The 14,430-nt window shown below is 39.2% G+C and overlaps 1 protein-coding gene across 6 annotated transcripts in view; it reads left to right on the forward strand.

Moving 5' to 3' along the window:
* Window positions 1-14,430, forward strand: part of TGFBR3 (transforming growth factor beta receptor 3) — a 325,007-nt gene that overhangs the window by 155,256 nt on the left and 155,321 nt on the right. The window lies entirely within an intron of this gene.

Raw genomic sequence — 14,430 nt, forward strand, 5'->3', positions numbered from 1 at the left:
ATTCCTTCTGGCCGGCGGCCGATGTGCGTGATGATGTCACATTAGGCACCGCCCAATGTGTTTCGCCATACAATTGATGTCGTCAGGGGCGTGGCTCACTTATTGACTTATATACATCCAATATACTCAATATTGTAGAGTAGTATATCAACTGGGGGTGGGACTAGCCCTGGACTGTATGCATTTCCAGGAATCAAGTCCCACTTCTTCAGAAGGTTGGATGAAATTTAAGTCTAGATCAAAATATAAAACAATACAAATTATACGGTAGTGTAACAATTATATGGTGTAACATACATTGGACCATTCCATGCATGTCAAACATATACAAGCTTGCAAAAGATCCCACCTAAGAATTGTGCATATAACTTTTAGTTTGCGTGCTGAAATATTACAGGTCACCATCATGGCAGTTATACTGCCATAGTCTATAAGCAGTCTGTACCTACTTTTCTTTGATTCCCAAACATCCCATCCACCATCAATACCCAAAGATTACCTAGTATTTCTTTGTATGGGGAGACATGTGACCCCGCCTCCCAAAATAATGTGGGAATTTATGATATGTATTACTCTGAATGAAGTCTATACATTATCCTTCACTAGGTGCGGGGGTTGTTTCCTTCCACATCTCAAAATCATTGTGCTTTATTTTATGGCTTCTAGCCAAGCAGGCCCTATTGTTTTTGTTCTTGCATTATTGTGGTATGACCATTAAGGTGCAAGCTCCTTTGAGAATAAGGACTCATTTTTATGTACTGGGCAGAGCCCTATAGATTTTGTTTGTGTATAAAATGCTTTAAGAGTTAAAAGGTACTGGCGCACACACAAAGATTGGAGGCTTATTAGAACAGCTGCTCTTTAAAGAACAATATCATAATTCTGAAGTAGGCTCTTGAGATTGCACAGTTCACTTGAATTTCTGGATACCATGTTGCCTCCTTGTTTAGCTAAAGATCTTTGTCCAGGTCACGCATTCAGATTTGATTTGCACGGATTATTAAAGGACTTGAAATACTCTAAAATCATTCTCAAAATCTAGGCAGATTAAGTACTTAGATTATCTTGACAGTTATAGATATATGGTTGTTATTTTTGCTTTACATGCGCTGTACACTTACTATATATATATATATATATATATATATATATATATATATATTTATTTACAAATCAAATGTTTAAAGTCCTCCAAAACCTGTTTTAAAATAGAAAATAAATAGAAGATTCCAAACCTTTTATCTAGTTTGACCAAAATCTTGTAGAGCAGACAGTCTGTTTATCTTTGTGAGCATTACAATATATATAAAGCCAAAACCATTCATTTTCATTTTGGATAGAGTAGGGAAGGATTAAAACCCTTGTCAAGACTGTATTGTTTTCTGTATCTACTCTACATAGATTCATCCTCTTTATTTGTCCTGATGACCATTGTCAAATAGAAAGTAATGGAAACCAGAACAAAATTAGCAAATATTCAAAAGGGGACTCACTTTTTCTAATGCCCCGTACACACGATCGGAAATTCCGCCAGCAAAAGTCCGATGTGAGCTTTTGGTCTGAAATTCCGACCGTGTGTACAGGGCATAAGGCAGATGTCTAAAAGGGGAATTTACCTCAATTTGTAGGGATTTCCTCTTCTCGTCTCCAGCCTCTGTTCAAAACTAAAAAGTGTTAGGGTTTTGGTCTTGTATACATTTTTATGCTCTGTATCCATTAAAAAAAATAAAAATTTTAACGCGTTTAACAGTGAAAAATAGCAGGAATATTACAATCTAGTTAAAATTTGTTGAATGTCAAACTGTTCGTAGAAAGTGGGTCTATTAATGTGTATGTCAATACAGTAGCAGGGTTAGACAAAGGATGTTGTCTTACATACCAAAGGATACAGAGTATATTATTGACCTGTGAAATTCTTCACAAGGATAGCTGAAATATAACACTTTAAAACACTCAATTCTAAGTTTTTTTTTCATGAGGAGGAAGGTGGAGGAAAGTTGAACATGGGAAAATGTGTTTTATATTGATATAATTCATTTCTAAAGACGAGATCTGCATTTTAATTTCCAGAAATAGGTAACACTCTTCACATAGCTACCACAAATTCAAGGAAGACAGCTATTTCTATGTAACTATGCAGTACAACACTTCTCCAGTTTGGACATGGACTGTGATTAAAAAAAAACTGACTAAGGCTCTATTCCTTAACCATTCTATCCAAAGAGGGGAAAAGCATTTGACTAGCGTTCCAATATAGGCTGGTCAGAAAGAGGGGAGAACAATAAAAAAAAATGAGACCTTCAGACAACTCTCCCCTGACCCAACATGCACATCCTTTATTCAACACATTTTGTCCCTTTCACTCTCTATGAGATGCAGTAAAGGGAAAAAACAGATTATCTTTAGTCATCTCTACTTTATCTGTCAGATAATTCACCAGCTAATGTTCTTGAGGCTGGTCTCCCACAGTCCATTAATACAGATGTTTGCACCCCTAGGGAGATCACATGACTGCCAAAAAAAATTTGTATGATTTTTGTGGATGACAACTTTAGAACTATTGAACTTTTAGCTTTTTTCATTGTATGGTCGAGCCTTCTTCTGATCTGCACTGAGAGGTAGCATATACACAATGAGATGACTGATCCAGGAAGAGTAACAGTTAGACTGCCCCCCCCCCCCACCCCCCCCCACCCTATTGGCTGGTTCTGTCTATCACTCATTTTTCTACTGTAGACGTCCTCAGTGTTGGTGCATTTCAGAGATACGATCTGTTTAAAAAAGGTGTTTCTATATCCACTGTAGCACTAACCTTTTCTACAAATGCAATAAAGCTCACTTTAAAATATAGGTAAATGTAGGCCCTTGCCAATGTCAGTCAGTGCTGTGGATGTTAGCAGGCATCAAGTTGTGTCTGTGAATAATCATCTTGCTGTCCTTACCATGGGGCTTTAGACTCAGAACAGGACTCTGTATTCATAAATTGCAGATTAAACATTCCATTAAGTTCATAGTGCACCTCAAACAAAGTGACTTCTGAAGCTCATCTTTAAGATTAACTCCTACAGGTAAGTCATCAGACAGGACTCATTTATAGTACCACAAATTGCACTGCATAGAGTGAATTAAATGTGTAATGTGCATGCAGAAAAGCAATTCAGTGTTTATGAAGATCCCGTGGTTATTTAGGAGCGACCATTATTTAGGTTCCTTTACATTTTAGCATTGCAGTTTAATTTTTTTTTAACTAAATGGCTAGTTACGGTAAAGTAGATTATTTCTTACATTTTAAAGGTTCACCGCAACATAATCAGCAAAATCTCTCCAATAATAAACCTTGGCATAGAGTCAATACATACTCAGATCCTTAACCCTGAGGTTTCCAGCAGTAATAGGCTAGACTGTGGTTGTTGGGAGTCCGAAAGCAAGCACAGGGGCACAGTACTGAAATCCTTAGTGATCAGCAAACCAACAAGAGGTCAGTTCTGGCCTGGAAACACACAGAGCGATCATCAGATAAACCAGCATCCTGAAAGCCTTCAAAACAAAGGAATTCCCAATCGGTTCTCAGACCTCAAACAATTCTGAGTGAATATTCCTTCCTGCTAAACCAAAACACAAGCAGGAAGTTCTTTAATCACGAACCTTATCGAACAAGGGTAGTGGGGTGTCAGAGAAGGAAAACACCAAGCAGTTCATAAACTCTCCACATGTAAACAACAGTAAATATGGAAAGATTACTTACACCAGTTTAACACTGCCTTTAATCATGTGTTTTCAGAGATCACCTTTAATAAAATATAAAGCATTTTGTCATCCTCAAAGAGAACCTGTTGCTCACAATTTTTAAAATGGCCCCTGTCAAAGAAAAGTTTACATACTTACCTCTGACAGGTGCTGCCAAAGATTGTCCTTCAAACCCATCCAGTATGATATCTTGCAGTAAATAAGCATACCAGGGATCGTAGCCACAATAGCTAAGAAGTCAGGCATGTGTGACAAAGAAATTCAGATCCCGTGCCCGTTGAGACACAAGGCTCACCTCCTGTGAGCACAACTCACAGCACTGCAGCTTCTTTGCGGTTCACGTGAATCAAATTTCTTTGCGCATTTCAATAAAGTTAAAAAAAAAGATAAGCAGTGCAAGAATATAAGGCACCACCTCCCCTCATTACTGTTACACGTGGACACCAGCCTGCATGCTACAATGGCCCATTTTAGCATGTAGTTTGGTGTGAACAACCCCTTAGAAGCAGAGTAGTCTCTCAGTGCAGATGAATTAGTCAGGTTTGTCCTCACTGAAAAGGTTATTTCGGCAGTCATTAAAGAGACCCTTATGGCTGGGTTCACATATTTGTAAAAATTCGGAACTGATTCTCACCTGAACCTGTGAACAGGAATGCATTGGACCCAGTGCTGGAAACTGCTCCAGGTGCCAGTTCTAGAGAGCACATCGTGCTCTACAGATCCACTGATATAGCAAGCCAAACTGCCTAGAAAAGTCTATAAACGACCCTGTGTACATGTACTGATAAGATAACATAGAGGAGAGTTTAGGAGCAGTTGAAAAAAATATCCAACTGCTCTTAAACGTCCGTTTAGCAGCAGCAGTGTACATGAGGCCTTATGCTGCGTACATACGAGCGGACTTTACGGCAGACTTTGCCCGACGGACAGGATTTCGTCGGACAATACGATCGTGTGTGGGCTCCAGCAGACTTTGTTTTCTCAAAAGTTGGACGGACTTAGATTTGAAACATGTTTCAAATCTATCCGACGGACTTGAGTCCGGTCGAAAAGTCCGCTCGTCTGTATGCTAGTTAGATGGACAAAAAGCCACGCTAGGGCAGCTATTGGCTACTGACTATGAACTTCCTTATCTTAGTCCGGTCATACGTCATCATGTACGAATTCGATGGACTTTGGTTGATTGTGTGTAGGCAAGTCCGTTCATTCAGAAAGTCCGTCGAAAAGTCCGCCGGGCAAAGTCTGCCGCAAAGTCCGCTCGTGTGTACGCGGCATTAGGTTTCATGCACACATAGCCAGTCAAAACGTTCCTAACCTGAACGTTCAGGAGAGGGAAGTTGAAGGAGGTTGAAGCTCCCCAAACTGAAGCAGCTCCTAAACGATCCTAAAAGCCTATGTGTACATTGACACATAGGCTTTTATAGAGTTGAATTCAGGAGCTTTGGCAAAAAAAAACACCAAAAGCTTCTAAACTAAAGTTTAGGCGCTGTAGTGTACATGAAGCCTAAATTTCCTTAGCACAACCTTCCTCCTTGCACTTCATAGCCTTCTTCACTTCAGGAAGTTCCTAATTACTCTCTGTGCTGGCCCAGCTCTTTTGCTGCTACTCTCACCTCCCTATAATACCTTTTATGTAGCAGCTGGGAGAGGAGCAATAAAGTATAGCATAGTGTGTAACTTGAGTGACAGCTTTGTGTTTGATGAGGTTGCTGCAAAATTACATCACCCAGCAGCAGTCTCAGGGCTTTTGGATGTCTACACACAAGGCTTGTACAGGCAAATTACATGCCTAAAATATGTTAACCGCTTGCCGACCAGCGCACACCGATGTATGTCGGCAGAATGGCACTGGTAGGCAAAAGGGCATACAGGTACGTCCCCTTTAAGAAGCGGTGTCGTGGGCGCGTGCCAGCCGCGGTCTCCGTGACCGCGGGTCCCGCGGACTCGATGCCTGCCGGGTGCTCGCAAATGTGTCACGGAGAGGAAGAACAGGGAGATGCTTTTGCAAACAAAGCATTTCCCCATCCTGCCTAGTGACAGGACACTGATCACAGCTCTCTGTCATCAAGAGCAGTGATCATTGTCCTGTGTGTTAAAGCCCAGTCCCCTAACAGTTAGAATCACTCCCTAGGACACACTTAGCCCCTTCGCTGCCCCCTTGTGGTCAACCCCTTCACTGCCAGTGTCATTTACACAATAATTAATGCATTTTTATAGCATTATGTATAATGTATAAATGACAATGGTCCCAAAATAATGTCAAAATAATCCGATGTGTCTGCCATAAAGTCACAGTCCCGATAAAAATCGCAGATTGCGATTACTAATAAATAAAAAAATAAATAAATAAAAATGCCATAAAACTATCCCCTATTTTGTAGACGCTATAAATTTTGCAAAAACCAATCAATATACCCTTATTGCGATTTTTTTTTTTTTTTACCAAGAATATGTAGAAGAATACATATCGGCCTAAACTAAGGAAAAAAAATGTTTTTTTTTTTTAAATATTTTTTGGGGGGATATTTATTATAGCAAAAAGTAAAAAATATTGCGTTTTTTTTTTTCAAAATTGTCGCTCTTTTTTTGTTTATAGCGCAAAAAAATAAAAACCGCAGAGGCGATCAAATACCACCAAAAGAAAGCTCTATTTGTGGGGAAAAAAAGGACATCAATTTTGTTTGGGTACAACATCGCTCGACCGCGCAATTCTCAGTTAAAGGGACGCAGTGCCGAATCGCAAAAAGTGCTCTGGTCAGGAAGGGGGTTAAAATCCTCCGGGGCTGAAGTGGTTAAGTTACCATATAATCTTATGGGAAAATTGTTGCTAGAAATAAATGGTCTGGCGACCATTTATGCTGGTCACATTGTAATTTTTTTCATTTATTTACTTTTACAAACTAAGGGTTTGTAGTAGTGGGGCTTACAAAAAATAACACAAGGTAAGAAATTCTTTAGTACATGTCTAAAAGTTTTAAAACTTAAAAAAAAAATGATTTGACTCCATCCCACCGATGCTAGATGGGTTGCTATAGGTGACTTCTCCATTTATCCTTTTACTCCAGTTTTAATGGACAAGGCTGCCGGGACTTGATTTGTGTGTCAGTGTCAAGTTTATATGGTGGTCCTTGAAGAATAACATTTCTTTCAGCAACATTTCATGTCTGCTGTAAGTTTCTTACATTCCCTATAGAGAGATTTTTCTGAGATTTCCTAGAAGTGTGGAGGACAGCTGCCCTATTCTATGTAGTGCTCTCGTATTTTATACTGCTTTAATATGTAGTTATGTCTGGCTATCCTTTCAAACAGCACCATTCTTTTGACTCACAGGCAAAGTCTACTGATTGCTGTAACACCACAATGGTAAATAAAACCTCCACTTTCACTTGTCTGTTTATACAGTCAAAAATTATTTCTTCTCAAATCCTATACAGAAAATAAATTCTAGACTCATTAATTAATTGATGCAGTCAGAATGGTCCCTTAGGCAGGCCATACATGGGTCGAATTTCGAAAGAATTTTCTTTCGAAAACCTTATCTAAGAATTTTCGTTCGTATTTTGCATCATTAGTGGGCTGCAGCAACAGCCAATCGAATTTGAGTAATCGGACATGTTGGAAATTTTTCTAACGATTTTCTAATCAATAATGGGAGAATGATAGATTGATGCGAGAAATGTAATCGAAAAAGAAACGCGCATGTGCAAGAAAAGGAAATTCCCGGAAAGAAAAGAAGATTCCCAGGCACGAAAATTCTTTTCTGTAGCAACATGAGGTGAAATTGAAGGCTTGGTTGGTCGAATTTTGAAATCAACGGTGGCACCATCGGATCACAAAACGCACAAATTTTCTGATTTTCAAATGAAAATTCTTTCAAAATTCGACCATGTATGGCCAGCCTTACAGTGGCTTGGTGAGTGAGAGGGAGCAAACACAGCTGGTCCTCCATAGTATTAAATAGGAACATCACTGATAAAATCTGGGAGGCTGATTTACTAAAAAATGTAAGTAAGATCAGGGATAAAGCGCGAACATGCTGTTGTTTCCAGTGCTCGCATGTGTGCACAAGTGCTCGCTCCCCTGTGCGATAGTGATTCAGGAACTTATCTAGAAGATTGATGCATATGGTATGGTCCCAGTTTTCCTTATGCGATGAGTATCCAAATAATGTTGATTTAAAGTGTTACTAAACCCACAACAGTAAAATCAGGGCTTTTTTTCAGCAGGAACTAGGGGGAACTCAGTTCCACCACCTCTGGCTCAGGTCTTCTGCTCTCTGCTCACCACTATCACTTGGTAACACTGAAGTCCAGCTTCTGCGTTTACAAGTGATAGCTTATCTCCCAGTAACTCCCACAGGTCAGATCTCCTGTGCAGATCCCACTGAGTGCCGGACAGGGACAAGGAGATACAGAACAGGTGCCCAGGGTTCAATGCAGTCATGGGCAGGAGAGGGTGCCTGGTAGGCTGCACCCTCTGTGGTCTCCATTTTTTCCCTGGCGACCAGTTGTTGATGCTCCTACTGCATGATCTCCCTTGCAAGTGACTGTAGTATAGTATAGTATGCTGGGAGGTACTACAGCCGGATAGGTGCTTCAGCTTAATATTGCAACAAAGGTAAAAAATATAACAGATGGTGGAGCTTTCAAGGAGGGGGGAGAAGATGAGAGCAGTGGAGGGAGGGGTTGTATGCACTATTTGATGCCATTTGGCAGGTATGTGTGGCGGGCATGGTTGAGTTCCTGCACCTATTATCTGAGAAAAAAAGCCCTGAGTAAAATCAGTCTGTATGTGCAATAAAGCATGCTTGTTATACTCCATGTGGAACCTAAGGGGTTAAACCTCTCCATTGTGTAAAAAACACTGTTTGATCCTGTCTTCTCTGATCCTCTCCTCCTTCCACTGTCCCCAATCCATCTCCTGATAGTACAGAGCCTTTGGACTCACTTTTCAACATAAAGGCTTATTGCTCTGCAGTCCAAAATAACAGATTGGAGCGCTTTTTTAGGGCAAGGGCACAGGGCAACTCCGAATTCCTTACAAGATCAACCTTTTTTTTTTTTCTATTTAATTTTTTATTTATTTATTTTTTTAACAGATATAATAAAATACTCAGAATGGTATATATTACACAGACCAAAAGGGATCAAATAAGAGAAGTTTATTTTACAGGTTTACATACACTTTAAGTTCTTTGACTTCAATATACTCACTTCTAAGAGATGTCTAAACATGTTTTCATCCTCTCTCGGTGTTCAGAAGTAACCTAGAAGATCCATGGCACCAAACTAAACTTTTAATACACAACTTCCAGTATAAGCTGTGCACTTGCAAAATAAAGGCTGCAACGGTAGTGATGTTTGTTTAGATTATTATATTTTTTAAGGAATTGTGCAACAGACCTTTTCTCATCTTACAAATTACTTTACCAGAGTAATGGGGCAGGCACTCTTTGATTATTTTTCCAAGTCTGGTTTCTATGGAGATATCCAGTCATCCACAAAGTGTACTATCTCATGTTGGAGCAAAAAACACTGCAACTGTCTTAACCCTTTTGACATTAGAGATGCACTATATTACCAAATGTATTGGGACACCTGAATTTACACGTGCATGAACTTTTAATGGCATCCTAGTCTTAGTCCATAGGGTTCACTATTGAGTTGGCCCACCCTTTACAGATAGCTGCCATAACCCTGGTATCCTCTTCTTTAGCCCATGGTCCACTTCCAGATAAAAGTGGTCACAGCTGTGGATTCGCCGTAATATCACTTTTATGGAGGGCGGGAGAGGGCCCCCCCTCCTGCTGCGCTCCGGTGGTCTCCACCGCTTAGTGGAGCCGCCGTTAGCGGCGGAGACGATCGGGTCCTCTCTCCTGCGTGGCTGGCTGCCGAGCGAGGGGAAGATGGCCCCCGCTTGGCTCCATAGCATTGACTGACGGAAGCGACGTCAAATGTCACTTCCGTCCAATACTCTTAAAGGAGAGATTTTTTTTTTTTTTAATTGCATTTTAGTGTAAATATGAGATCTGAGGTCTCTTTGACCCCAGATCTCATATTTAACAAGTCCTGTCATGCTTTTTTTTCTTTTACAGGGATGGTTTACATTCCTTGTAATAGGAATAAAAGTGACCCCAATTTTTTTTTTTTTTTTAAAGGACAGCATCAAAAAAAAGTAATTTTTTTTTTTTAAAAGCTCCCTGTCCCGCCGAGATTGCACGCAGAAGTGAACGCATACGTGAGTAGCGCCCACATATGAAAACAGTTTTCAAACCACACATGTGAGGTATCGCCATGATCGTTAGAGTGAGAGCAATAATTATAGCCCGATTGAACGTCGCCTATGGAGATTTTTTAGGGTAAAAGTTTGACGCTATTCCATGAGCGGGCGCAATTTTGAAGCGTGACATGTTGGGTATCAATTTCCTCGGCGTAACATTATCTTTCGCGATATAAAAAATAATTGTGCTAACTTTACTGTTGTCTTATTTTTAAGTCAAAAAAGTGTATTTTTTCCAAAAAAAGTATGCTTGTAAGACCGCTGCGCAAATACAGTGTGACATAAAGTATTGCAACAACCCCATTTTATTCTCTAGGGTGTTAGAAAAAAAAAAAAAAAAAATATATATATATATATATATATATATATATATATATATATATATATATATATGTGTGTGTATATAATGTTTGGGGGTTACAAGTAATTTTCTAGCAAAAAAAATCAGATTTTAACTTGTAAACACCAAATCTCAAAACGAGGCTTTGTCCTTAAGTGGTTAATAATGATGAGCATTATTTAACCCAGAAGACTGAGGATTACTAGTGGAGGAAAGGAATTATTGCAGGAGAGAAGAGGAGGTGAGTTTTGCAGCCCGGAGTTGGGCTTTAAGTGTTTGTGTTTAGATACACTTTAAGTTGGTTTTCAAATGAAAAATTGATCATGATGATGCATTTGTAGTATCACAGAATGAGCCCTTTGCAGCCCCATCTTAAGCAGGATCGTCCTGATGTTATTTACTTTTGATTGGCCGTTTTCCTGATGTTTCTTTTATAGGAGAACACATAGAGTGGTTGATTAACTAAAGGGAGATCCACTCTGCACTACAAGTGCACTTGAAAGTGCAGTCGCTGTAGATTGCTGTAGATCTGAGGGGATACTCTGAAATTGGGGGAAGCTCTGCTGATTTTATCATCCAATCATGTACAAGCAAAAATGCTGTTATTTATTTTTCTTGTGTGTCCCCCTCAGATCTACAGCGACTGCACTTGCAGTGCACTTGTAGTGCAAAGTGGATTTGCCTTTTCGTAAATAACCCCCAGAGTGCTGCTGCGTCTAAATGTTCTGTCTGTAGTACCAAGGTTCACCTGCAGGGGCACTGGATGCAAAATTTCAGCTCATCCTATGTTGCTACATGAAGGAGTGATAAGCACTATTCCCATTTTGCTCTCTTGAAAAAAAAAAACTTTAAGATGTGTTCTGGGATTGTGATTCACCACCTTAAAATGCATTTCACTGCACAAGAAATGATAAGCGTTTCTGATAGCAAGCAATTTGATTTAACATCCCTTGAAGATGATAAATCTGTAGGTTGAACTGTACTTACAGAAACAGTGCTCTTTATGCTATGCATATTTCCATTCATCTTTTTTTACATTCATTATGGGCAATCTGTACATTGTCTACTTTTCCTTAAAAGCTTTACTGGTGAAAATTAAATACCTTTTGTAAATGTTTAAAACATGCCATCTGTGGTTCATGATGTGTTCAGAGCTGACAATTCAGCAATTTAACTGAAATAAGTTATTTGATGTCGTAAATGTGTGCTGTGAAGAAATGTGTAGAGTCTTGTGTACTCCATTGAGGGTCTTGTGGTTGGCTTTCATGGTTTGCAGAAAGTACAGTTGTAAATGTGTATGTGTGCGATGGACGGAAGCTTGTATGTCAGGCTTGACACTCTGGATCTTTGCACAATAGCCTCATTCACCATACATGACATTATAACCCTCTGCTACTAAAGCATGAAGTTTTGTTGAAATGAAGGAATTTGATGCATTGAAACTGATGTTTGAAAAGCTTCACAGCTTACCAGTTATGTTCTTAATGAGGTACAATTCAGGGCATGACAGAACACTGGTTTAATACTTACTAATTACCAGATCAGACACTTCCAGATACGAATATTAGGCTAAATTGTTCATTGTAATTTTCACGTCACTGTAGCCAGTTAAATCCACAACAAAAACTGCAAGTTTAAAGAGACCATTGATTGATCAACATATACAGTATATTTGCTTCTAACTAACACTGTTTTACTTCCTCCATCAGCTCATCCCCCACAGCTATTACCTTTTGTATCAATTGACCCTCCCTTTTTAGATTGTAAGCTCAAATGAGCAAGACCCTCTGATTCCTCTTGTACCAAATTGTTATGTAACTGTAATGTCTGCCTTCATTTTGTGAAGCGCTGCGCAAACTGTTGGCACTATATAAATCCTGTATAATAATAATAAATAAATTCATATATAAAATATATTAAATATGTACAAATATATAGAATTATTGCTATAATGTTAATTATCAAAATGTTAAACAATTTTTCTGAAATGTAGTAGGTATAATCCTAGGTAGATATAGACTTGTGTAACATAAGTGCTCCTGTTGCTGATGCCAACTCAACAGGACCACCTAAGACTTCACTGACTGTATAATTTAAATTTTACATGCGTGCCTAAATGACAAACTGTGCTGGGGTGTTCCGGAGAATGTTGTTGCAGACCTTTCCTATTTCGACAACAATCACACTTGTGAATAGGCCCAACAGCGATAACATGCAATAACCATGGGTAGGTTCCCAACGATTATCTGCGGTAGGCAGCCCCATTGAAATGGGAGGATGCCGACTCTCACAGCTAATCACAGCAGCTCGCATGTAATCGCTCATGCAAGTGATCTACCCTGAATCGAGAATATCTGCTGGACGCAGCTACCTCCTCAGCTGTGGTTCTCACATCGGCGGGGGTGCCGATGCCCGTGGCCGATGGTCGCGATGACCGCCGGCCACGGGCGGTCGCAGGCACAAGAGGCAAAACAGGGATGTGTGTGTGTAAACACACACACATCCCTGTTATGTTCAGTGAGGAGTGACAGATCGTGAATTCCTAATAGCTAGGAACCACGATCTGTCATCCCCTCTAGTCATTGACCTCCCCCTACAGTTAGAACACACAGTTAGGGAACACAGTTAACCCCTTGATCACCCCCTAGTGTTAACCCCTTCCCTGCCAGTGACATTTATACAGTAATCAGTGCATTTTTATAGCACTGATCGCTGTATAATTGTCAGTCGTCCCAAAAAATGTGTCAAAAGTGTCCGATGTGTCCACCATAATGTCGCAGTCACAATAAAATTCGCAGATCGCCACCATTACAAGTAAAAAAAAAATAATAATAATAAAAATTCCATAAATCTATCCCCTATTTTGTAGACACTATAACTTTTGCGCAAACCAATCAATATACGCTTATTGCTTATTGTTTTATTACCAAAATATGTAGAAGAATACATATGGGCCTAAACTGAGATAAAAAGTAGCTTTTTAAAAAAAAAAAAATTATTATAAGTACAAAAAGTACAAAAATTGCCTTTTTTTCAAAATTGTCGCTCTTTTTTTGTTTATAGCGCAAACAATAAATGATGATCAATTACCACCAAAAGAAAGCTCTATTTGTGAGAAAAAAAAAGGACGTCAATTTTGTTTGGGTACAGCGTTGCACGACCGCGCAATTGTCAGTTAAAACAACGCAGTGCCGTATCGCTCAATGGTCATTGAGCAGCCAAATCTTGGGCTGAAGTGGTTAAAGCAGTAGAAAAAAATGACAAGAGATTGCCCTGTGTCTCATTAGAGAGATCTTCCTTCACTTCCTGTCCTGCAGATACAACAGGAAGTGAGAACAAATCTCTCCAAAGTGCAGCAAAACCCTTCCCAGTTTTTACAAAACAAAAACAGGGGTTTTGGACTTTAAATGAGGTGTGTGAGATCACACATCTCCATCCCTAAATCTATATGCAAAAATAAAGGGGTTTGGGACTTTAAATGAGTTAGGTCTAGCATGGCTAAAAGATGAGTCAATGTAAGAAGAAATGTTTTATTCAATACATTAAAAAAAAACATGACATAGCAAAATGAGTACATGCATGGTAAACAAGCATATCAATCACATATTATTAACCAGATATTCATGCAAACAATCATAGCAACTTAGAGATGATATATTGAGGTATAAAACAGTTTTCCATAATAAAGAATCACTTGAAAAGGAACATGGTGGAGTAACTTGGGAGTGGATGAAATAAAACCATCTAAACCAATAAAACCGTCCAAAAAAGTTCCAGTTTTTACAGGAACCAGCGTTCCCATTAGAAGATTTCCTGTCTGTCCCTAACCTGATGGCAACTCAGAATTTCCTTTGCTTTCAGTCCCAGTGGCAATGTTCATCAGGACAAAGAGAGCAAATAAACTATTTTAACATGGATGTAGACAGCAATTTAAACCTGTGAAAATGGGAGGTAGGGATTTTTGCCCTCAAAAGAAAGTCTCATGTAAAGATAAAAGAGATTATCATAAGACAAATGAGCTGTAACCTGACTTCAGTATCAGGGAAACAATATTGGTAGCTTTG

Source organism: Aquarana catesbeiana, linkage group LG07 (genome assembly GCF_042186555.1).
Source record: "Aquarana catesbeiana isolate 2022-GZ linkage group LG07, ASM4218655v1, whole genome shotgun sequence".
NCBI classification, from domain to species: domain Eukaryota; kingdom Metazoa; phylum Chordata; class Amphibia; order Anura; family Ranidae; genus Aquarana; species Aquarana catesbeiana.